Below are 23,706 nucleotides of genomic sequence, written 5' to 3' on the forward strand. Positions count from 1 at the left end.
AAGAATATATGTCAGGATAACGTATCCACAGTGTCAAATTTCCGTGCCCTAACAATTGCCCCCAAAATGGCGGTTGTGATAAGATCACAGCTGTCATTTTGCCTTTGAATCCAAACTTCCTGCACAAACATATGAGATTTGACAAGCTGGATATAATTGTCACATATCAATGGAGTTTCCATGGGAACTTCCCTTCAAGCTATATATCCGAAACCTCTTGTTAGTGCACGGTTTTGCGTCTAGAGTCATTGTATTTATCATTAATGTTTTTATTTATTAATTAATGTAATATTTAATGTTTATTATTAACTAGTTCGTTAAGGTTAAGTCTAGTCGCTAGGGATGTTAGCGAACTAAGACTAGTTCGTTAAAGTTAAGTCTAGTTCGCTAGGGATGTTAGCGAACTAAGACATTATAATGTATTCCCTCCTGATTCGTTAGGGGATGTTAGCGAATCAGGGGGTGGTTCGCTATGTTAAATTATGTAACGAAGGGGAAGCTGGTTCGCTAGGGGATGTTAGCGAACCAGGTCGCCTTCTATATAGAGTGAACTACTGTTAACTTTAATGTAAGTTTTTGGAGAAAAGTTTTCAAAAGAAATTTTGAGTAATTGCTCTCTCTCTAGCTTCACCTTAACATTATTCGTTTAATCTATTGATAATATATACACATACATAACATTAAATCAAGGTTAATTATGAGCTAGATCTTTAATAGTGGTAATCGGATATTCACAGATTTGAGATCTGTTTATTTTTATCGACTGTTAATCCGGGATCCAACAAGTGGTATCAGAGCTGTTGGTGCTCTTTACACTTGATTTGGTGTTTTAATTGTTATGTTTATTAAGATTTTTCAGTTTTGTTTGGTTTTGAATCAATTTTGATTTGAATTGATTGAATTATGGATAATTTGGATTGAGGTTGTGTAGGTTAAGGTATTGGATAGGTGTGGATTAAAGGAATTGAGGTTTGGATTGGATTTGTGTGTTTTGGTTTTGGATTCGGTTTAAGTCCGAAACAGGGGATAGTTGTTGGTGAAATTGATTTGGTTTAAGGTGTTAATCGGTTACGAGGTTATGTGTATTGGATTCGGATTTGATTTACGAGTAGATTGGTAGGTTATTTGTACATTTTGGTTGAGTAACGAGGTTGTATTACAAATCTGGTATTGTTGAGTTTCTGGGTTTGATCTTCAAAATTTCTGGAAAAATCGTTTAAAGTTTTGAAGATTTGAAGATGAATGTAATTCGTTATCTTCTTCCTGGTGATTCGCTATATGTTTCTTGGTGATTCGTTATCAACAGTGTTACTTCGCTACCTAGTTCGTTAATCAATTCGTGTGAGTTATTGGTTCGTCTTATCTAGTTCGTTAACTAGATTAACCGATTCGTGTGACACGTGTTCTTCTTGGGATTTGTGTCATAACAACCTTTGCCATGTGGCATAAGGTGTCAGAGTTTGTTACAAACGGTTGTAACAACCTGATTCGCTATAGTGTGATTCGCTAATCAACTGTAGCTGATTCGTTATATTAATTCGCTAAGCATTTCTTAGTGATTCGTTACTGATTATCTTTGTGCTTCGTTAAACTAATCCTTTGTGCTTCGCTAAACTAATCCTTTGTGATTCGTTTGGTCAATTCGTTAAGTTGACTTGTGATTCGTTAGGTTGACTTTGATTCGCTAAAACACTCATCTCATTCGTTAAGGTACTTCGTTGCTGATCAGTCTTAACTTCGTTAAGAGTTGATTCGCTATAATTGTTCATAGTTCGCTATAACTGTTCATAGTTCGCTATAACTGTTCATAGTTCGCTATAGCTATTCATAGTTCGCTATAACTGTTCATAGTTTGCTATAACTGTTCACTGATTCGTTAAGCTATTTTACTCCTTTGATTCGTTATATTCTTAAATTTTCAAAAAATGGCTGGTATGTATGCATTAGCGTCTCAAAACATGTTGATGCAACAGATGTTGCAACTTGATACCGAGATAGGTTCACATTCTAAATGTCCAAGATTGATGAAGTTCAGTGACTTTGCCAAGTGGGAACCTCGGTTTCGTGCACATTTGGGATCTGACTGCTTATATTGTCTTGATGAAGTTTATGTTGCACCAATGATTGATGATGATACTATTGGATATACTCCTAAAGTTGTTTCTCAATACTCACAAGAAGAGAAGAAAGCTTAGAAATCGAGATAAAAGCATATTCTACTTTGACTATGGCATTACCAGAAAATATCTTTCATCAAGTTGGTAGTATCAAGAGATGTGCGTCTTTATTTCAACATCTGCGTATGAGAAGCATGGGAAACACAGCTGAGAGTAAGAACGGATGCTCAAGTTTCAGTTTCGAAACTTTAATTTATTGAAAGGAGAAACAGTTGAAGAGATGACTAAAAGATTTAGTCATTTAATTGCTGAAATGGACAAGATGAAAATGGAAATTTCTGAAAGAGATAAAATTGACACTATTAAAAGTGTGCTTCCAAGTTCCTACTCAAAATTTCTAATGGTTTTGAAAGAGAATGATTATTTTCTGAATGAAGAGTTGACGGCACTTGAATTTCTACAAAAGATCGAAGCTAGAGAATATGATCTTAAGTGTCAAAAATCCTCCAAAGAAAATCAAGATCCAGCTTTCTATGGTGGAAGTATGCATCTTAGTTCAACAATATCTCCAATCACTGCTTTTCTTACTCATGCGGCAAGTGAAAAAGAATCAACTATGTTTAATGATCCAAAAGTTTTTTTTACTCTGCTGGTAATTCGGGAGGTTTTGAAAATTCAACTAATACCAATCCATTTGCTACACCACCTAGTGTTAATATGAAGGAAGCTGAGCAAAACTTTGCTTTTCTGACGGCTTTTATGTCTTCATATGAAAACTTAGTGAGTAGTAAAATTGCCACAAGTGATTTAACATATGAGGACTATGATCAGATAGATCCAGATGATCTAGAAATCATAGATTTGAAATGGAATATGGCTATGATCGTTCGTAAAGTTAAAAAATTCATGTTGAACTGGAAAAAGATCTTCCAGCTTTAAACAAGAAGTTGGGTTTTGAAAAATTAAAAGTAAAGTGTTATAATTGTCAAGAATTTGGGCATTTCACGAAGGAATGTGACAAACCAAGGAAAGAATACACTGGACCTCGTGGTCAAAGTCAAAATGCTTCTACACCACGAGGAAGTGATGCTGAAAAAAAACCATCTTCTTCTACAACACAAGCAATGTTAGCAGATGGAACTGATTGGTCACAACGGTTACTATGCAATGATGTTCAAGAAAATTTGGCTATGTTTGGGGTTACATAAAGATTGTCAAGATGCTACTGGTAGTGAGATGTCTTCCGATAATGATTCTGGATCTGATTCTGACGACTCTTGCGACAAGCCTTCTGAATCAATATTTGCTTGCATGGCCAAGATCAATGAGGTTAGTAACTCTATTTCTGCTACTTTCATTTGTTAAAGCATCATGTGTTGACTGTGAATCTAACAAATCTAAGTTAGAAGCATTGAAAAATAAAAATGATAATCTTATAAGAGAAATTGCTTCTCTTAAGGATACTTATCGACAATCTCTTGAATCTCAAAGGAGATCTCGAGAAAAGATTGAAGCATTGTCGACAAGAACCACGATCTCAAAGCCGAGTTATCTATGAAAATGACCATTAATGACCAAAAGTTTCAGGAATTTTTGAAACATCGTTCTAAAATAACTGAGCTTGAGAATGAGGTTCTTGAATTGAAGAACAAATTGGGAAAATTTAGGAATTCATCTTTTCTGTTGAATGAAATTATTGAAGTATCTGGAAAACAAAAGGATTCTAAGAAAGATATTGGTTTTGTTGAAATTACACCACCTTTTCATAATGATTATAAAATTAATCCTTTTGCAAGAAAAGAAGAGGATTTGATTCAAAAAGAATCTGTGATTTCTGAAAAACCTAAATTGGTTGAAATTGTCAAACCCCAAGTTGCTCCTCAAAAACCTCATGTGGAAAGTAAAAAGGTCTTTGTTGAAAATGTTGATAAAGTGATTATTGAAAATGTGTTTGAACCTGAGATAATACACAAGAATAAGAAAATTCCTAGTTCTAATCATATTCTTTGCGAACCTCAAGAGTTTGAGGAAGCTGTGTATGGTTCATTCAAATCTCAAATGAACAAGGAAGAAACTGTGAAAACCAAACCAGTGAGGACAAAGAAGTCAGTTAAACCAAAGATTTCTGAGGAGGACTTAATGCGTTTCATTAATCCTCCGAGTTCTAAGTCTTCATCGGCTAGAGTTTTAAGTTAAAGGAAATGGATACGATGTTCACTGAAAAAGATATTCCAATAAGTATTATCAAACCTGAACTTATTGAGAGTGTTTTTGTCATGAAACTTCAAAAATTCAAGAACTTGAACGTGTGTATGCTCAAACACAAAAACATCTGTTCAATCTGATCCATTGACTAAGGCAAAACAATTTTTAAAAACAAGCTAAGAAGATTAACTTTGTGAAGTCAACTGGGACAGGTATGTAAGTCCCCCCGGGGCGTCGCCGATCGATACGAGATCCGCACGAGGTCTAGGAGTGCGGAATCCTCCTAGACTCGTTTATGGTGTACAGACGAATAACACAAACACGTACACGATCAAATACACAAACAAATACTAGAACGGGATAAACAAATCTGCAGATTCATATATAAAATAATCACGTTACATACCGTAACAAAAACAGAAAACACGACTGACCCGAGGTGAGCTCTACCTCGGGTCGTCTCACACGACTCTCACTCGGTTTGTTCTCTCTCAACACACAACGCTCTAAAATTACTGGATATCTAAAACTAAACAAGACACACATATATATAGACCAAACATTCACGGGCCTGGGCTTCAGTAGGCGAAGTTGTACATAACTTCGCCTATGGCGAAGTTGTTCTAACTTCGCCTAAGGCGAAGTTGTGCTAACTTCGCCTGTGGCGTTCCGCTGGTCTGAATTGCATAGCGACGGTCACAAAATGCACCAACAGTCTCCCTTTGACCGTTGCTCTCAATTCTAACAAACACGAAAGATCATCTGTTACAAAACATGCACCAACAGACTCCCTCTTAACTGATGATCTTCTGTTTGCAGTCAACCAGCCGTATCAGAAACTGTCCTGTAGCTTCACAAATCTACCAATCACCCAGCGTCTTCCATATCAGATCTCCCCTTCAGTGTAAGCTTCTCCGACTATAACGATTGAGGTCTTTGTAATGCATGCATCCCCGTGCCAATAGATCATCTCAACCAATCACGTGAGTCCATCTGACTTCACCAACACATGAAGTTGGGCATCCTCCACAACTTCACCAACTCGTCGGCATATGATAAGGTTTAATCTTCAACTACTCAACATCAAGTGATCAATTTCATCACAAAACCACCCTGACAGAATCTAACACATGACCATTAAAAAATCTGAAGCATCTTCAATCACCAGGGATAACGATCAGGAACATAAACACTTTAATTCCCGGTTAAATCCAACTTGTTCCAGAATCTTCACTCTAATAAATAAGCATTACGTTTCAGGATCCAATTCTCGAACACCTTGAAGATAACATAAATAATATGCTCTGACCGCAATCCAGTAATGACGAAAAACCTTCAGTTCAATTTGACTTTCTTCGGTTGGTCACCACGAACAACAACAATTTCCTTTCCCACAAACACCCGAATATGTGTCAATATCCAGTTACAAACAATAACCCATTCACAACCTCAACTCCAAATCAGAGTTGACACGTATTTGTTCACACGTAAAACCAAAAGATAACAAGATCACTCGTTGACGGAACAACATCTTCGGTCTCACAATAATCGTGTACACCTGGCCATACAGACGGAAAATTCCAAAAAACTTTTTTTTTTTTTTTTTTTTTTTTTTTTAATCTCGTTAACTTCGCCGAAAGTTAACATCGCCTGGCTATAACTTCGCCTGGCCATAACTTCGCCGAGAAGTCAACTTCGCCTGTTCATAACTTCGCCTGACCTTATATCTTCGCTGAAACCCTACGAACAGTGACGGCAACTTCGCTTGATGAACAATAACTTCGCCTGAAGAACTGTTCGGCCAGAAACGCACAGAAACGTGCCAACAACACCAAAACGCAGATCTCGAACCATAGCATAAGAGCCTAAGGCTCTGATACCACTTGTAAGTCCCCCCGAGGCGTCGCCGATCGATACGAGATCCGCACGAGGTCTAGGAGTGCGGAATCCTCCTAGACTCGTTTATGGTGTACAGACGAATAACACAAACACGTACACGATCAAATACACAAACAAATACTAGAAAGGGATAAACAAATCTGCAGATTCATATATAAAATAATCACGTTACATACCATAACAAAAACAGAAAACACGACTGACCCGAGGTGAGCTCTACCTCGGGTCGTCTCACACGACTCTCACTCGGTTTGTTCTCTCTCAACACACAACGCTCTAAAATTACTGGATATCTAAAACTAAACAAGACACACATATATATAGACCAAACATTCACGGGCCTGGGCTTCAGTAGGCGAAGTTGTACATAACTTCGCCTATGGCGAAGTTGTGATAACTTCGCCTAAGGCAGAAGTTGTTACAACTTCGCCGTTGGCGAAGTTGTTCTAACTTCGCCTAAGGCGAAGTTGTGCTAACTTCGCCTGTGGCGTTCCGCTTGTCTGAATTGCATAGCGACGGTCACAAAATGCCCCAACAGTTTTTTTTTTTTTTTTTTTTAAACAAATCTGCAGATTCATATATAAAATAATCACGTTACATACCGTAACAAAAACAGAAAACACGACTGACCCGAGGTGAGCTCTACCTCGGGTCGTCTCACACGACTCTCACTCGGTTTGTTCTCTCGCAACACACAACGCTCTAAAATTAATGGATATCTAAAACTAAACAAGACACACATATATATAGACCAAACATTCACGGGGCCTGGGCTTCAGTAGGCGAAGTTGTACATAACTTCGCCTATGGCGAAGTTGTGATAACTTCGCCTAAGGCAGAAGTTGTTACAACTTCGCCGTTGGCGAAGTTGTTCTTACTTCGCCTAAGGCGAAGTTGTGCTAACTTCGCCTGTGGCGTTCCGCTGGTCTGAATTGCATAGCGACGGTCACAAAATGCACCAACAGTCTCCCCTTTGACCGTTGCTCTCAATTCTAACAAACACGAAAGATCATCTGTTACAAAACATGCACCAACAGACTCCCTCTTAACTGATGATCTTCTGTTTGCAGTCAACCAGCCGTATCAGAAACTGTCCTGTAGCTTCACAAATCTACCAATCACCCAGCGTCTTCCATATCAGATCTCCCCTTCAGTGTAAGCTTCTCCGACTATAACGATTGAGGTCTTTGTAATGCATGCATCCCCGTGCCAATAGATCATCTCAACCAATCACGTGAGTCCATCTGACTTCACCAACACATGAAGTTGGGCATCCTCCACAACTTCACCAACTCGTCGGCATATGATAAGGTTTAATCTTCAACTACTCAACATCAAGTGATCAATTTCATCACAAAACCACCCTGACAGAATCTAACACATGACCATTAAAAAATCTGAAGCATCTTCAATCACCAGGGATAACGATCAGGAACATAAACACTTTAATTCCCGGTTAAATCCAACTTGTTCCAGAATCTTCACTCTAATAAATAAGCATCACGTTTCAGGATCCAATTCTCGAACACCTTGAAGATAACATAAATAATATGCTCTGACCGCAATCCAGTAATGACGAAAAACCTTCAGTTCAATTTGACTTTCTTCGGTTGGTCACCACGAACAACAACAATTTCCTTTCCCACAAACACCCGAATATGTGTCAATATCCAGTTACAAACAATAACCCATTCACAACCTCAACTCCAAATCAGAGTTGACACGTATTTGTTCACACGTAAAACCAAAAGATAACAAGATCACTCGTTGACGGAACAACATCTTCGGTCTCACAATAATCGTGTACACCTGGCCATATAGACGGAAAATTCCAAAAAATTTTTTTTTTTTTTTTTTTTTTTTTTTTTAATCTCGTTAACTTCGCCGAAAGTTAACATCGCCTGGCTATAACTTCGCCTGGCCATAACTTCGCCGAGAAGTCAACTTCGCCTGTTCATAACTTCGCCTGACCTTATATCTTCGCTGAAACCCTACGAAGAGTGACGGCAACTTCGCCTGATGAACAATAACTTCGCCTGAAGAACTGTTCGGCCAGAAACGCACAGAAATGTGCCAAAAACACCAAAACGCAGATCTCGAACCATAGCGTAAGAGCCTAAGGCTCTGATACCACTTGTAAGTCCCCCCGGGGCGTCGCCGATCGATACGAGATCCGCACGAGGTCTAGGAGTGCGGAATCCTCCTAGACTCGTTTATGGTGTACAGACGAATAACACAAACACGTACACGATCAAATACACAAACAAATACTAGAACGGGATAAACAAATCTGCAGATTCATATATAAAATAATCACGTTACATACCGTAACAAAAACAGAAAACACGACTGACCCGAGGTGAGCTCTACCTCGGGTCGTCTCACACGACTCTCACTCGGTTTGTTCTCTCTCAACACACAACGCTCTAAAATTACTGGATATCTAAAACTAAACAAGACACACATATATATAGACCAAACATTCACGGGCCTGGGCTTCAGTAGGCGAAGTTGTACATAACTTCGCCTATGGCGAAGTTGTGATAACTTCGCCTAAGGCAGAAGTTGTTACAACTTCGCCGTTGGCGAAGTTGTTCTAACTTCGCCTAAGGCGAAGTTGTGCTAACTTCGCCTGTGGCGTTCCGCTGGTCTGAATTGCATAGCGACGGTCACAAAATGCACCAACAGTCTCCCCTTTGACCGTTGCTCTCAATTCTAACAAACACGAAAGATCATCTGTTACAAAACATGCACCAACAAGGTACACTAAAAGGCTTTTCGAACTGTTCTAATTTAGATTTGTATTTAAAGAAGAAATCTGAATTATCTGATGAGTTTGCTAAAAGCATGACTAAAAATGTGAGTCATCATCAACCATCTGCATCATTTATTCCAATTACTTCTAAACATCATCATGCAGACATGCGAACTTGTTTTTTATGCGGTCAACAAGTTCATGTTGTGAGGAATTGTAGTCAGCAGAACTATCAGAATCTTCATCCTTTTATCAAGGACAAATCTAAGCCAATTCCATTTGTCAAGGAGATCCTGAAACGACCTGTGTCGTATGCTGATGATACTCATATTTTGTTCTCTGATGTGAATCCTCGGAAGGTTCTTCATGTCAATGAGACACACGGTCAAGTGAAACCAAAATTCATTCCAACTGAACCTATATGTCAAAACAAGAATTCAAACATTGTTCAGGCAGCTTACTTAAGACGAAAGTCTAGGAAGCCGGTAACTTATTCACAAGTGGCTGAACAACAATTGAAATCTGTTAAAGTTAATGATCAAAGAGAAAACCAAAAGGTGCCCAAGACTGAGGCCTGGGCTGCCTTTTTGAACTAATCACTTTTGTTTGTGTGTAGGGTTCATCCAAGACCATTTATGGTGAAAACTGGATCATGGATAGCGGATGTTCTCGTCATATCACTGGGAATCTCGACCTATTAACCAACGTATGAAATATTCAAGGGGGTTATGTAGCGTTTGCTGGGAATTCTAGGGGCATGATCACACAAGAGGGTGAAGTTTCAAATAGTCAAATTACGTTTGAGAAAGTGAATTATTGCGACAAGGTTGATCATAATTTATTGAGTGTATCACAGATTTGTGATAAAAAATACACTACGATATTTACTGACAAAGAATGTCTTATCTTGAAACCGGGTTATGTTATCCCCGAGGACATGGTTGTCATGCGATCACCACGATCAAATGATATTTATGTCTTAAATATGAGATCTAAGGTATCCACATCAATCGAAACATGTTTTGTCTCGAAAGACTCGATTCTATGGCATCGTAGAATGGGTCACATACATGTCAGAAAGATGAATTATTTAATGGCAAAAGACTTAGTTGAGGGTGTCTCGTTAAGGAATTTTAAGTTATCTGATCACTGCGTTGCATGCAAAAAGGGCAAGCAGAAGAATAAGACACATCCCTCTAAGTTATTGAATTCCATTTATACTCCTCTTGAACGACTTCATATGGATTTGTTTGGTCCAGTGAATCGTGAGAGTATTTCTGGAGACTGGTATTGTCTTGTAGTGACAGATGATTATTCAAGATATTCATGGGTGTTATTTATGAGTTCAAAAGATCAAACACCAGTTTTGGTACAAAATCTTATTACTAAGATCGAATCACTGTATAAACAAAATGTGAGGAGAATCCGTAGTGATAATGGTACTGAATTTAAAAACACTATATTGGATTTCTTTTTAATTCAAAAGGGAATTCACCGAGAATATAGTGCACCTTATGTACCTCAACAAAATGGTGTTGCTGAAAGGAAAAATAGAACTCTGATTGAAGCTGCACGCACAATGCTCGCTGATTCAAAGCTTCCCGTCCAATTTTGGAATGAGGCAGTGAATACAGCTTGTTATACGCTTAATCGATTTCTAACAGAGAAACGACTCAAGAAGACAAGCTACGAGATCTTAAATAATAGAAAACCTAATTTAAAGTACCTGGAACCATTTGGGTGTCCGTGTACAATGTTGAAGAAGGATTCGGGTAAATTTGAAGAAAAAGCTATCGAAGGGTATTTCTTGGGATATGCATATCCAAAGAAAAGAGTTTTTAATTTCACATCTGGTTGTGTTGAAGAATGGTACCATGTGGACTGTCAAAAGTACACAACTCCTCCTCAAGGGAAAGGTCCAGACTGGATGTTTGACTACGATAGTTTATTTTATTCTTTTACTCCTTCGACTGAACACATCGATGAAGATCTGTTTCGAGCATACTTTGAAGATCATTTGACCATTCCAAGATCTTCAAGTTCTAATGAAGTTGAAGCTCAACCAGATGCTCCAACTGAAGAATCTCAAGTTGTTTCTCCAGTTGCTATTGATAATGTTTCTACTTCTTCTGATGATGATCAAGCTGAAATTCAAGTTATTGATCTTGACAGTGATAATGTTTCATCTCCCGAGTTGGGTGAACATTACACTAACTTATTTGATAATGTTGTTGTTCCTGAGAATTCCACTCTTCGGATTCATGGATATCATCCACAGGAAAATATCATTGGAGAACTTGATGTTGGCGTTCGTACACGTCATCAAGTTGCTTCGTCAAGTGATAATAACATATTGTGTGCTTACACTAACTTACATTCTTCGGGAATTGTGAATATTGCTAAATTCAATTTCTTTCTATCTCAAGTTGAGCCAATGACAGCTCGTAAGGCACTTGAAGATCCTTCTTGGGTAGAAGCTATGCAAGAAGAATTACAGCAGTTTGCACGTTCGGGTGTTTGGGATTTAATAGACAAACCTCCTAGAGTCAAGAAAGTCATTCCGACTAAGTGGGTATTTAAGTGTAAGAAGGATGATCGAGGGGTGATTTTCAGAAACAAAGCACGTCTAGTGGTGCAAGGTTTTCATCAGCAAGAGGGTATAGATTACACAAAGGTATATGCTCCAGTTGCAAGATTAGAGTCGATTCGAATCTTCCTGGCTTATGCAGCTTATAAGAATATCAAGGTCTATCAAATGGATGTTAAAAGTGCTATTCTCAATGGTGAATTACACGAGGAAGTGTTTGTCCAACAACCACCTGGTTTTGAAGATCCTGATTATCCAGACCGTGTTTACCGATTAAACAAGGCCCTGTATGGTCTACATCAAGCGCCGAGAGCTTGGTATGGCACGCTCGCCGACCATCTGACTGATAATGGCTTCAAACGAGGAACTGTTGACTGCACTTTATTTCATAAAACTGTTGGTGACGATCTTCTTCTAGTCCAGATTTATGTTGACGATATTATTTTTGGGTCTACAAACGACACATTGTGTAAGGAGTTCGAGAAGTCCATGCAAACAAAGTTCTAGATGAGCTCGATGGGAGAGATAAATTTCTTTTTAGGGTTGCAGGTTCACCAGTCTTCTCATGGAATTTTTATTCACCATACTAAATATGTGAACGACGTCTTGAGCCGATTCAAGATTTCTGCCGGAAAATCCCTTCAACTCCTCTTCCAGTAGAGCACAATTTATCACCGGATGAATTGGAGGATTCCGTTGATCCTACCCTCTATCGTGCCATGATTGGTTCTTTAATGTATTTAACGGCTTCTCGCCATGATATTATGTTTGATGTTTGTCTTTGTGCTAGGTATCAAGCAAGTCCACGAGTGACTCACCTAGCTGCAGTCAAGAGAATTCTTCAGTATTTGAGGGGAAATCCAGACATCGGGTTGTGGTACTCCAAGGATGATACTTTCGTTCTTACTGCCTACTCAGACTCAGATTATGGAGGATGCAAGATCAACTTCAAATCACGCAGGATGTCAATTTTTAGGAAACCGGCTTGTTTCCTGGCAGTGTAAGAAGCAGACAACGGTCTCCACTTCAACCGCCAAAGCTGAGTATGTTGCAGCCTCGAGTTGCCGTTCCCAGGTTTTGTGGATACAACATCTTCGCGACTACGATTTGAAGTTTCTTACTACTCCTATATTGATTGATAATTTTGCTGCTATTAGGATCACCAAGAATCCCGTACAACATTCTAAAACGAAACAAATCGAAATTCGATATCATTTTATACGGGATGGCTATGAAAAGAAATTAATCGATCTTGAGAAAGTACATACTGATTTTCAGAAAGCCGGTCTGTTTACTAAAGCTTTTGACAAAACGCATTTTAAATTTTTGCTTGATTTAAACGGATTGAAGACCCTTGCTGATATCCTTAAACAAGGATGACTATCTTTATTTTCTGTCATATCTTTCTTTTAAAATTTATTTTGGTTTTAGGGGGTGAAAATCTAGAAAATACAAAAAGAGTGTGTTTTCGTTTGTTTAGATAAAATCCAAAAACATTAAAAAATTCCAAAATTTAAAAAAAAAATATTGTGATTTTTGTTCTTTAATGTTTTTCTCTTCAAATATTTAGAAAAACCAAAAACTTTTTAAAATTTTGAAAACAATAAAAAAAAATGTGACTAATGTTTTGTACAGAAAAATCCGAAAATCCAAAAAGATTGTGAAAGCGATTTTGTTTATAAAATCTTTTTTTCGAAAAAGAAAAAAAATATTGTGTTTTTAAAGTTTGTACAGAGAAAAACCAAAAAGATTTTTGCAGACGTTTTTAGATTATTTTCTCGCTGAAAATTACGTTTGTTATTTAAGTTTGTGAAGCATGCTTGCATGTCTTGGTCCTATGATTCACTTGTGAATTGATGGTTAGCCATTTATTTATAAACTTAAGTTAACTGGGGCGATTAAATTTATCTTTTCTTTATTTTATGCTCCTCAAAATTTTGAGTTTTTGAAGCAAAAAGAGAACATGACAGTACATTGATTACCTTGACCCCAAAATTCAGCAAAAAGTAAGCTTAAAAGACTGTGTGCTTAATTGCATTGGTGCATTGGTAGGTCTTAAAACAACCCAGTAGAGTAAAGTATGTAATATAAACATGAAGAAACGCCAAATTGAAAGGGGTGTTAGTCTCTAGCAAAAGTCTCGGTGAGGATGGCAGAAATGTAATAACCAGTCATACTCAAGCCTTATATTTGTTGATCACCCAAAAATAAAATAAAGCAAATAACAAGCGTTAACATTCTGGACACTGTGAGTCTTTATGCGGCTTAACCATCTGGGTATTCATAAGCATGAATATTTCATTCGCCTTCTAGAGCAAACCCAAAGTCATTAAACTTGATCACCGCTGTACTTCGTACAATTTAAATTACTGACTTGATCAAAATCCGCTGTTAGTCATACAATTGTTCCTCCCTTGCGTGCGTCTTAATACCACTAAGAAACGGACCCCAGGGGATACAATGTATGTAAGCCGACAGATGGACTCGTGCATACTCACTCACAGTAAAGGAAACTTGATGCATTGCTCAAAATTTCAAAATAGGTATCAAAATTTTGATCAACAATATAATGGTTTAAGTCAAGTTGGGGTGATTTGGCAAAAATCAAATTAAGCTTGAACCGAGATTAGAGGCTGATAGTTTCTGATATTCTGTGCTTTAATTAAACTATTTAATCATATCACAAAAATACTTGAATGTTTGTTATTAGATTTATGTGGATAACAATACCAATGACCGAATTATCGCCAGTCATAATATCGCTGAAACATAAAACTGTGATGGAAAGGCAATTTGGTCAATATGATTCTCTGCTCAAACTCAACAAAAATACAAAAATATGTACTGTTTTTGATAAAATCATTGAAAAACACAAAAAGATTGTCTATTTTTTAGCGGACCGGATATTTTTTTAAAAATACATTCTTTAAATTTTTGCAAAATACCAAAAATATTTTCGTATTCTTTGTACAAAATACTTAAATAATTTTAAGTTATGGTTGTCGGGATAAAAGGGTTTCTCGATAACCTGATTTATTTATTTATTTAATTCTTTAATTAATTCATCTAATTATTTTATTTAAAATTAAATAAAAGAGTTTATTTCGTTAAAATCCAATTCGTTATTTATGGATAACGAACTAGGTGATTTTTAGCGAACTAGCTTCTGGTTCGCTAACCTAATTCGCTTCCGCACTCTGTAACGAATCATCCCTTCGTTATGTATATTTAACGAATCGCGTCACGAATCAAGACTTGATTCGCTACTTTAATTTAACAAATCAAGTAGCGATTCGCCAACATAAGGTAACGAATTGAGTTAGCGAATGGACCAATTCGTTAACTTTAATTTAAATGAATCGTCTGATTCGTCCAAGCTGTACCTTGGGTTGCGTGCTATGTTATATAAGACAAGAAAATGAACAGGCGTTCACTGTTCGCCTTCTTCCTTCATCTTTAAGAAACCCTGTTCAAATTTTCTCTAAAATCTCGACTTTCTTGTTTGGATATTTCAAAGATATATTTGGGTATCTAAGGTATAGCCGATCCTGGCGATATAATTTTCGTCAAAAATGGTTAAGAGTTGATAGTTAAATTATAAACTTTTAAGAGTTTAAGGGTTTTCGAAGTTTTGAAACCTATTTGTGTGTAATTTATGTTAATAACTGTATGTTTTTGATGTCATTGTGATCGGAATCATATTCAGATACCCTTGGTGGGCTTCAATCATGTTTTGATTGTTGTTTGCCGAGTTAATTATTGTTTCGTGTTATTGGTGTTTACTGTGGGTTCGTCTAACCTATGTACTTAGAGATTTTGAGTCTTAATCTCATACATCTTCGATTATGTATGTAATTCCGAGTACAACGAGCTCATTATTGTGATGATTCGACTATGGCCTAATCGTCCCCGGGTTCATATTGTTGACTATCTGTGTTCATCATAATTTTGACCTTGACTTTGTGAAGTCAAAGAACAAGTCTTAATTATGACCATTCGTTAGTCTTAGCGAATTGGAACTGTTTCGTGTCCAATTCGTTAAGATTTTACACGAACTAGCTAAGTGTATAAGATGTTACACGAATAAGATTTGAATTCGCTTAAAATATAACAAACTAGCGTGTAGTTCGTTAAAATTAAATAGTAATTCGCTATGTTCAGTTCGTTAAAACATTTACTTGATAGCGAATCGCCTGATTCGTTATCTTATTATAACGAATCAGTGTGATTCCCAACGAATGACAATTTAAAAAAAAAATTGATTAATTACAATATTCATTTATTTTAATTATAGGATTTAAATCGTCTAATACGTAAATAGATTAATTACACATATCTTTTGATTATATATTCTGATATCTATTCTCATATTCGGTTTTATTTATACAGTAAAACATGGCTGATCAAGAACAACAAAATCAACCGCCACAGGAACAACCTCCACAAGGACAACCACAACAACAAAATCAACAAGCTGAAGTGATCTTATTGCCGTTCGATAAGAAGCACAACATTTGTGCTTATGTTGATCAAGATGTGACTGATTTGAGAACGTTTGGAGCTATGTTGACTTTCTTACAACGTTCAAAGATACATTATGCAATCACTGCAAAACTAAAGTGTATCTTAGTATAATCAGGCAGTTTTGGAACACGGCGGAATATGTTGAAGAAGATAATTGGGTTCGAGCTACAATTAATCAGATTCTAATTACGATTGATGTTGAGGTCATTCGTCGGGTACTTCAATTTGAGGATAATGATGATAACCCGAGTGAATTTGACAGGACATTGGTTAGGGGTTTATTCACACACTTGAATTATGGAGGTGATATTCGTAAATCTAAGTTGAACAAGAATGGGTTGTGTCCACCATACAAGTATCTGCTGCATGTTTTACTTCATTGTATGAGTGGACGTTGCGGTGGTTTTGATGAGTGTAGACTAAGTTTGCAATCGGCATTTGTTGCTCTAATCCTGAACAAGCCCTTCAACTACTCAGAACTCATCTTTGATCATCTGAAAGAGCAAGTTCAACAGACTCTACCGTCAAAGAAGTTCTTGATGTACCCTCGCTTTTTACAGCTAATTATTCAGGATTTGATTCCGAATTTAGTGATTGATCGATCGTTGGTGAACGATGTTCTTGATATGGAACATATGAAAGCTGAAATGGTGCATCGTATGTTAATCTATAGAAAAGAAAAGCCACAGGATAAACGGATGATTGGTCATATAATCAATCCGGATTACGTATGTCCTCCTAATGAGCGCTGGATCCACGATGATTCGGATTTCGAGCGTGAATGGGGAGAAGGTGGGAACAATGATGGTGGAGATGATGATGGTGACAATGATGATGGTGATGGTGATGGTGGAGCTGGTGAACGAGCTCTTAAAGAACAACAGGATGCAGTCGATGCTGCTCTAGCTGCCACCATGAAAGCACAGCTGGAAAGAAAAAGAAAGGGTAAAGATGTGGCTACTGGTGAACCATCAAAGAAGCCCCGTGTGTCTGCTGGGACTGGGGTAATCATTGGAACCCCACCACCACGTCAATCAACTACTCAAAGCTCGGCGGTGCCGCTAACTACTAGCATTCCAATGCTTACCTTGACAACGACGTTGGTGTCACATGAGAGGCTCGGTCTAATTCCTCAAATGGCGTTGACCGAGATACCGAGGCCTTCTGCTGCATTGTCTACAGTATCTCCTATCACATCAATGAGACCTCCTCCTCCGCCAACAACTACTCTTCCTCCACCTCCGCCTAGTGATATCTCTTTCATGAGAATTACTCGGCCTCAAGGACCTGTTCAACCTGTTCATCCATCCGTATACAACTTGCCACCAGGTCGTCAAACTGAAATGCTGCTAAATCTGCTACATCTATATGAAAATCAAATGGCAGCTGACCGTCAAACTCCAGAACGACTCATGGAGAATCAACGACGAATGATGAGTTATATTTCTTTCTGTCAGAAGGAGACTAAATCGTTATGTACGATTGTTGAGTCTCAGGGGGGTGAAATTAAAGGAAAGAGAAGAGTTGATTTTACAATTAACTTGTAAAGAAGATGCCCTCAAGAAACTTAAGAATGACGATGATGATCCTGACGAATCTGATGCAGGAGGTGAGCCTAAAAAATCGCATGGTTCATCCTCTGGTGCTGGTGTTTGTGGCGGTGAGGATTCGAGCAAGCAGATAATTACCTATCAAGATCCAACAGCTGCCAAGCCAATTGAAATGATTGCAGCTAACACAGTGATTTTTGTTGATGGATCAGGGGTGGTTCGTAGTGTGGTAAACAGAGATGAGATAGAGGTTGGTGAGTTTGTGGTTAGATCCTTGACACGGGAGCAGATTTCGATTTTGCTTGGGCTGAATGACGATCAGTTGACTGCTTTAGAGACTGAGCCCGATGTCGAAGTGATCACTGAGGAAGAATTGGAAGTTGATCCGTTGTGTATGGATACGGGTTTTATTTATGAGGATGAAGAGATTGAGATGGAGGATGTGACAGCTGAAGAGTACCCGGACTTGTATCAACACGCAAACGTTGATCAAGGTGCTCCGGTATTTCATGAAGATGTAATTAAAGAGACTGAGGATGAACTGGAAAAGATTGTGCAGCGAACAGTTCCTTCACTCAAAGAAGTGACTGATGATGACGTAGAAAGATGGTTCAAATGTCATAAAGTGGGTAAAATTATCAGTGCTTATCGTTATGTAGATCAAGAAAGAAAAGATACTGCTGCTGCTTGGATTGAGACTAATCAGGTGACTACCTTCAAGACTGTTTCAAAGGTACACGGTGATATTGTTTCATGGGCTTATAACTCTGACCTTAAAGTATGTATAGTCAAGTGGGAAAAGGGTGTCCAGTATTACGAGAGGATAATGGATGTTTTAACTCTACCGCGTTGGGATGTACGTACCCTCGCGAGACGTCCATTTATCAATCGTGGGGGTCACCGAACGGCTGAGTGGTTTCATCAACACTTACTGTTCGAGGTCAATCATGGCTTCAAATTCTTATAGCCCCAGGTCCCAAGACGTAAGCGCATTGATGAAATTGATCCAAGGACCGGCTGGAAGAAACTTGTCTTGAAAGTGAAGCCGCCAAAGACAATGAAAAAGGTTCCTGTGAAGACAATGCCTCAAGATATTTATCTGTCTTTCAACCGTTGGTACTATGACAATCGTACTGGCGAGGTCGTTATTGTTCGTGGTCGAGGACTGCAGACCGAGCTCATCAAGATAATCGACCCGATGTGGTTGGTTAATTTATCAGAGACAGACAACGACGTGCTACACAGGAAGCAGATTTTGTTTTAACGCCAAGAAGATTATGACCTGGCTATGCAATTCCAACGAGTCGTTCGTGTGTATCACGAACATGGAATTCATTGTTGCAGGGACTGGCTGTCCAAGCGCTTCAAATAAGTTAAACACAAAGAGCTCAAGACGAGGAGGTGTCTGTTGGTGCCCGGTTTTGCGTCTAGAGTCTTTGTATTTATCGTTAATGTTTTATTTATTAATTAATGTAATATTTAATTTTTATTATTAACTAGTTCGTTAAGGTTAAGTCTAGTTCGCTAGGGATGTTAGCGAACTAAGACTAGTTCGTTAAAGTTAAGTCTAGTTCGCTAGGGATGTTAGCGAACTAAGACATTATAATGTATTCCCTCCTGATTCGTTAGGGGATGTTAACGAATCAGGGGGTGGTTCGCTATGTTAAATTATGTAACGAAGGGGAAGCTAGTTCGCTAGGGGATGTTAGCGAACCAGGTCGCCTTCTATATATAGTGAACTACTGTTCACTTTAATGTAAGTTTTTGGAGAAAAGTTTTCAAAAGGAATTTTGAGTAATTGCTCTCTCTCTAGCTTTACCTTAACATTATTCGTTTAATCTATTGATAATATATACACATACATAACATTAAATCAAGGTTAATTATGAGCTAGATCTTTAATAGTGGTAATCGGATATTCAAAGATCTGAGATCTGTTTATTGTTATCGACTGTTAATCCGGGATCCAACACCTCTTATTCTTCCTGCAAATCATGAACAGCTAGTAATACTTGTTTAACCCGGGTAGATGTTCCATCTTTCGTATGGTGAAGTCCGGGTTAAGAATTTTGGATAAGTCCTTGGGGCTTATTTTAATTAATAAATAAATCTTTTAACTATTTACTTGTTATTTATTTTCAAAAACTTGTTGCATATAAGTTTAGCATTGTTAATAATTTGATAAATAATCTTGAGTAAAAGATTTTTAGGATAAAAGATCCTTAAAAATTGTTTAGAATAGAATATCCTTAAGGAAAAAATATTTAGAAAAGAATATCCTTAAATCATAAACTTTAGGATAAGACATTTTTATTAGTTAATAAAATTTATATAAGAAAATTTTTCTCAATGGGCAAGTTTTAGGATAAAGTATCCCGAAAATAGCTAAAGACTTTAGTAATTAAACAACTTTAAAAGAATAGCCTTTCCAACCGGAATATCCAAATTTATTGCAATAAATATCAAACTTAAGTTAATCAATAAAGATCATACCAGAAGGTCTAGATAGACCTAAGTTACCAGAACCATTGTACTCTTAATATCCCTTACAAGGGTAGCTTTAGAATCTGGGATCCTTAGTTTCTTGATCTTCAGTAAGAACTTAGAAAATTCGCTGCAAATAATTCATATTACTAACTGCGATCAAACCCTTTAAACTGGAGACAAGCCCAACAAATATTCTGGGGACAAGCCCGTGCAACTGGGGACAAGCCCGTGTAATCTGGGGACAAGCCCGTGTAACTGGGGACAAGCCCAACAAACTGGGGACAAGCCCATAAAATAAACTGGGGACAAGCCCAAACTGGGGACTGGCCCAAAGATACGGATGTTAACTGGGGTCTCGCCCGAACCGGGATTTAGCCCAAACGTGAGATAACGTGAAAGCGTTATAAACCGGAGGTATGATATGTCTACCATAATTCGTAGGATCCTTCATATAGTCGGAGACAACGAAATTGTCAGCCACTAAGCGTGTACTGGTCCCGCTGCCCCGAACTATACGTTGGATAGAGTGCATAACAGGCGATCGTGAGAAAGGAGAAAACCTTTAAACCTTAGGGGATATGACCATCGGGGGTCATATCCAAACGTGGGCAAGGCCAAGGGCAGTAGTAAAGTACCTTAAATGCAATGGAGAGGTGGCCAACCTCTTGAACATCAAAAGAATTACTACAATCCTGCATGGTTACTCAAAACTTGGAAAAGATAAAGTGTTAAAAATATATTATCCTTTAATTAATAATAATAATTCAAAAAGAATAATAGATCAGAAAGATGTTACCGCTTTAAGGATCCTATATCCTTTTTCTGGATAATATATTCTCTCAGGATAGTGGATCCTGATCAGAAAAAATATTTCTTGAGGTGAATGGCATTCCAAGCTCTTGGTAACCTGTTGCCTTCCATTGTGAGCAAATGATATGCCCACTTTCCTGCTTCAGACTCAATTTGATAAGGTCCTTCCCATTTGGGTGCTAATTTCCCATCAGCCGGATTTGTTGTGTTTTGGAAGGCTTTCCTCAATACTAGATCTCCTTCTTGAAATCTTCTGATTCTGATACTTTTGTTATACGCCCCAGCTACCCTTTACTGATAAGCTGTCATTCTGATTTTTGCTAGATCTCTGAGTTCTTCTATAGTATCCAAGTCTTTAAGAAGAATTTCTTTATTGGCTTCAGGATCACGGATGCTAGTTCTCACAGTTGGAACCACCATTTCTGTGGGAATTACTGCTTCTGATCCAAACACCAAAGAGAAGGGTGTCTAGCCTGTCGCATTTTTGGGTGTAGTTCTGTCTGCCCATAGAATATAAGGAAGTTCTTCAGCCCATTTTCCCTTCTTGGATCCTAGCTTCTTCTTTAGATTGTTGATGATGATCTTGTTGCTAGACTCTGCCTGGCCATTGGCTTGAGGATGAACAGGAGTTGAAGTAATCATTTTGATGCCCCAACTGTCACAAAAGTTAGGGGTTCTCTTCCCGATAACTTGGGAACCATTGTCACAAACAATTTCAACGGGAATACCAAATCTAGTTATAATATTTCGTTTAATAAAAGATATTACTTCCCTTTCTCGGACTTGTACAAATGCTTCTGTCTCAATCCATTTGGAGAAGTAGTCAGTCATAGCAAGCATAAAGACTTTTCGACCTGGTGCTTTTGGCAGTTTGCCTACAATATCCATACCCCATTTCATGAAAGGCCATGAGGAGGATATAGGATATAGAGGCTCCGCTGGTTGATGAAGGATGTTCGCATGTCTTTGGCAAGCATCACACTTCTTTGAATACTCCACTGCATCCTTCTTCATTGTTGGCCAGAAGTATCCGGTTCTGAGTATCCTGGAAAATAATGCTCTTCCACCTGTGTGATTGCCGAAATCTCCTTCGTGAAAATCCTTAAGTACTTCTTGAATCTCAGGATCCTCGATGCATCTCAGATATGGACCTGCGAGAGATTTTCTATATACCATATTATCTAATAAAATATATTGGGATACCTTGAGCTTGAAGGACTTGGGATTTTCTGTGACTGGAATTTCTCCAGTCTGAATATAGTTCTTGATAAGATGGATCCATGATCCTTTATTATTTGAGGATAAAGGATCCCAGAGCACAATTTCTTTATCTTTTGTTATCTCCCCAACTTCCTGTTCTCCTATTGCTGGGGCGAGAATGTGGATTATTGGGATTTTCAAATCCTCAGGAATCTTCAGAGATGAGGCTAAGTTTGCTAAGGCATCTGCCCCAGCGTTCTCTTCCCTCGGTACCAGTGTAATACTAAATATTTCAAAGGATTTCGATAATTCCTTCACAACATCTAAATATTTCATTAGTTTCTCACTTTTAACAGCATACGAGCCATTAAAGTGGTTAGTTATCAATAAAGAATCTACGAAAACTTGAAGATACCTGATCCTCATACTTTTGGCTAATTTCAAACCTGCAATTAATGCCTCGTACTCTGCTTCATTGTTCGTTGATTGGAAATCACAAGCTATGGACTGGGGTAATATGTCCCCCTGTGGCGATTTCAGTAGGATCCCTAATCCTGTTCCTCTCACGTTGGATGCTCCATCTGTGAAGAGTATCCAAGGATCCTTGGTCTTTTCTAGTTGCTGGACTTCCAAGTCGGCTTCTCTTTGTAGATCACTAGTGAAATCAGCCACAAAGTCCGCTAGTGCTTGAGACTTGATTGTTGTTCTCGGCTCGTACTGGATATCGTATGCACTTAAATTTACAGCCCACTTAGCCATTCTACCTGACAACTCTGGTTTTCTAAGAACATTCTTTACAGGATAAATAGTTCTCAAAATAATACGGTGAGTTTCAAAATCATGTCTTAGTTTAGTAGAAGCCATAATAAGTGCGAGAATTAGCTTTTCTAAATGAGAATACCTGGACTCCGCATCTAGAAGACTTTTACTTACATAGTATACAGGATGTTGTTCGCCTTCATGATCTTTTACCAAGACTGCACTCACTGCATTTCCTGAGATAACAAGATATAGATACAAGGATTCTCCATCCACAGGCTTCATCAGGGCTGGAGCTGAGGATAAGTAATCCTTAAGTGCTGCAAGCGCAGCTTCATGTTTTTGAGTCCATTCAAACTTCTTGTTCTTTCTAAGAATATCATAGAAGTCTTTACACTTCTCGGAGGATCTGGAGATGAATCTATTCAAGGCCGCTATTCTTCCGGTGAGTCTCTGGAAATCTTTGGTATTTGCAGGAGACTTGAGATTGATAATGGCATCGATCTGCTCCGGGCTTGCTTCAATTCCTCTCTTTGTGACCATATATCCTAGAAACTTTCCAGCCTTAACACCAAAGTGGCATTTGGATGGATTCAGTTTCATGTTATAGTGGTCAAGGATATTGAATGCTTCCTCAAGGTCCCTGAGGTGATCCTCTGCTTTCTTCGATTTCACCACCATATCATCTATGTATACCTCCATAGTCTTGCCCAATTGGTCCTTGAACATCATGTTGAATAGTCTTTGGTACGTTGCTCCTGCATTTCTTAGTCCGAACGGCATAGCAGTATAACAATATATGCCGGTTGGAGT

Source organism: Bidens hawaiensis, unplaced genomic scaffold, assembly GCF_021521415.1.
Source record: "Bidens hawaiensis isolate Kalapana, Puna unplaced genomic scaffold, B.hawaiensis_p1.1 tig00062042_1, whole genome shotgun sequence".
NCBI classification, from domain to species: Eukaryota; Viridiplantae; Streptophyta; class Magnoliopsida; order Asterales; family Asteraceae; genus Bidens; species Bidens hawaiensis.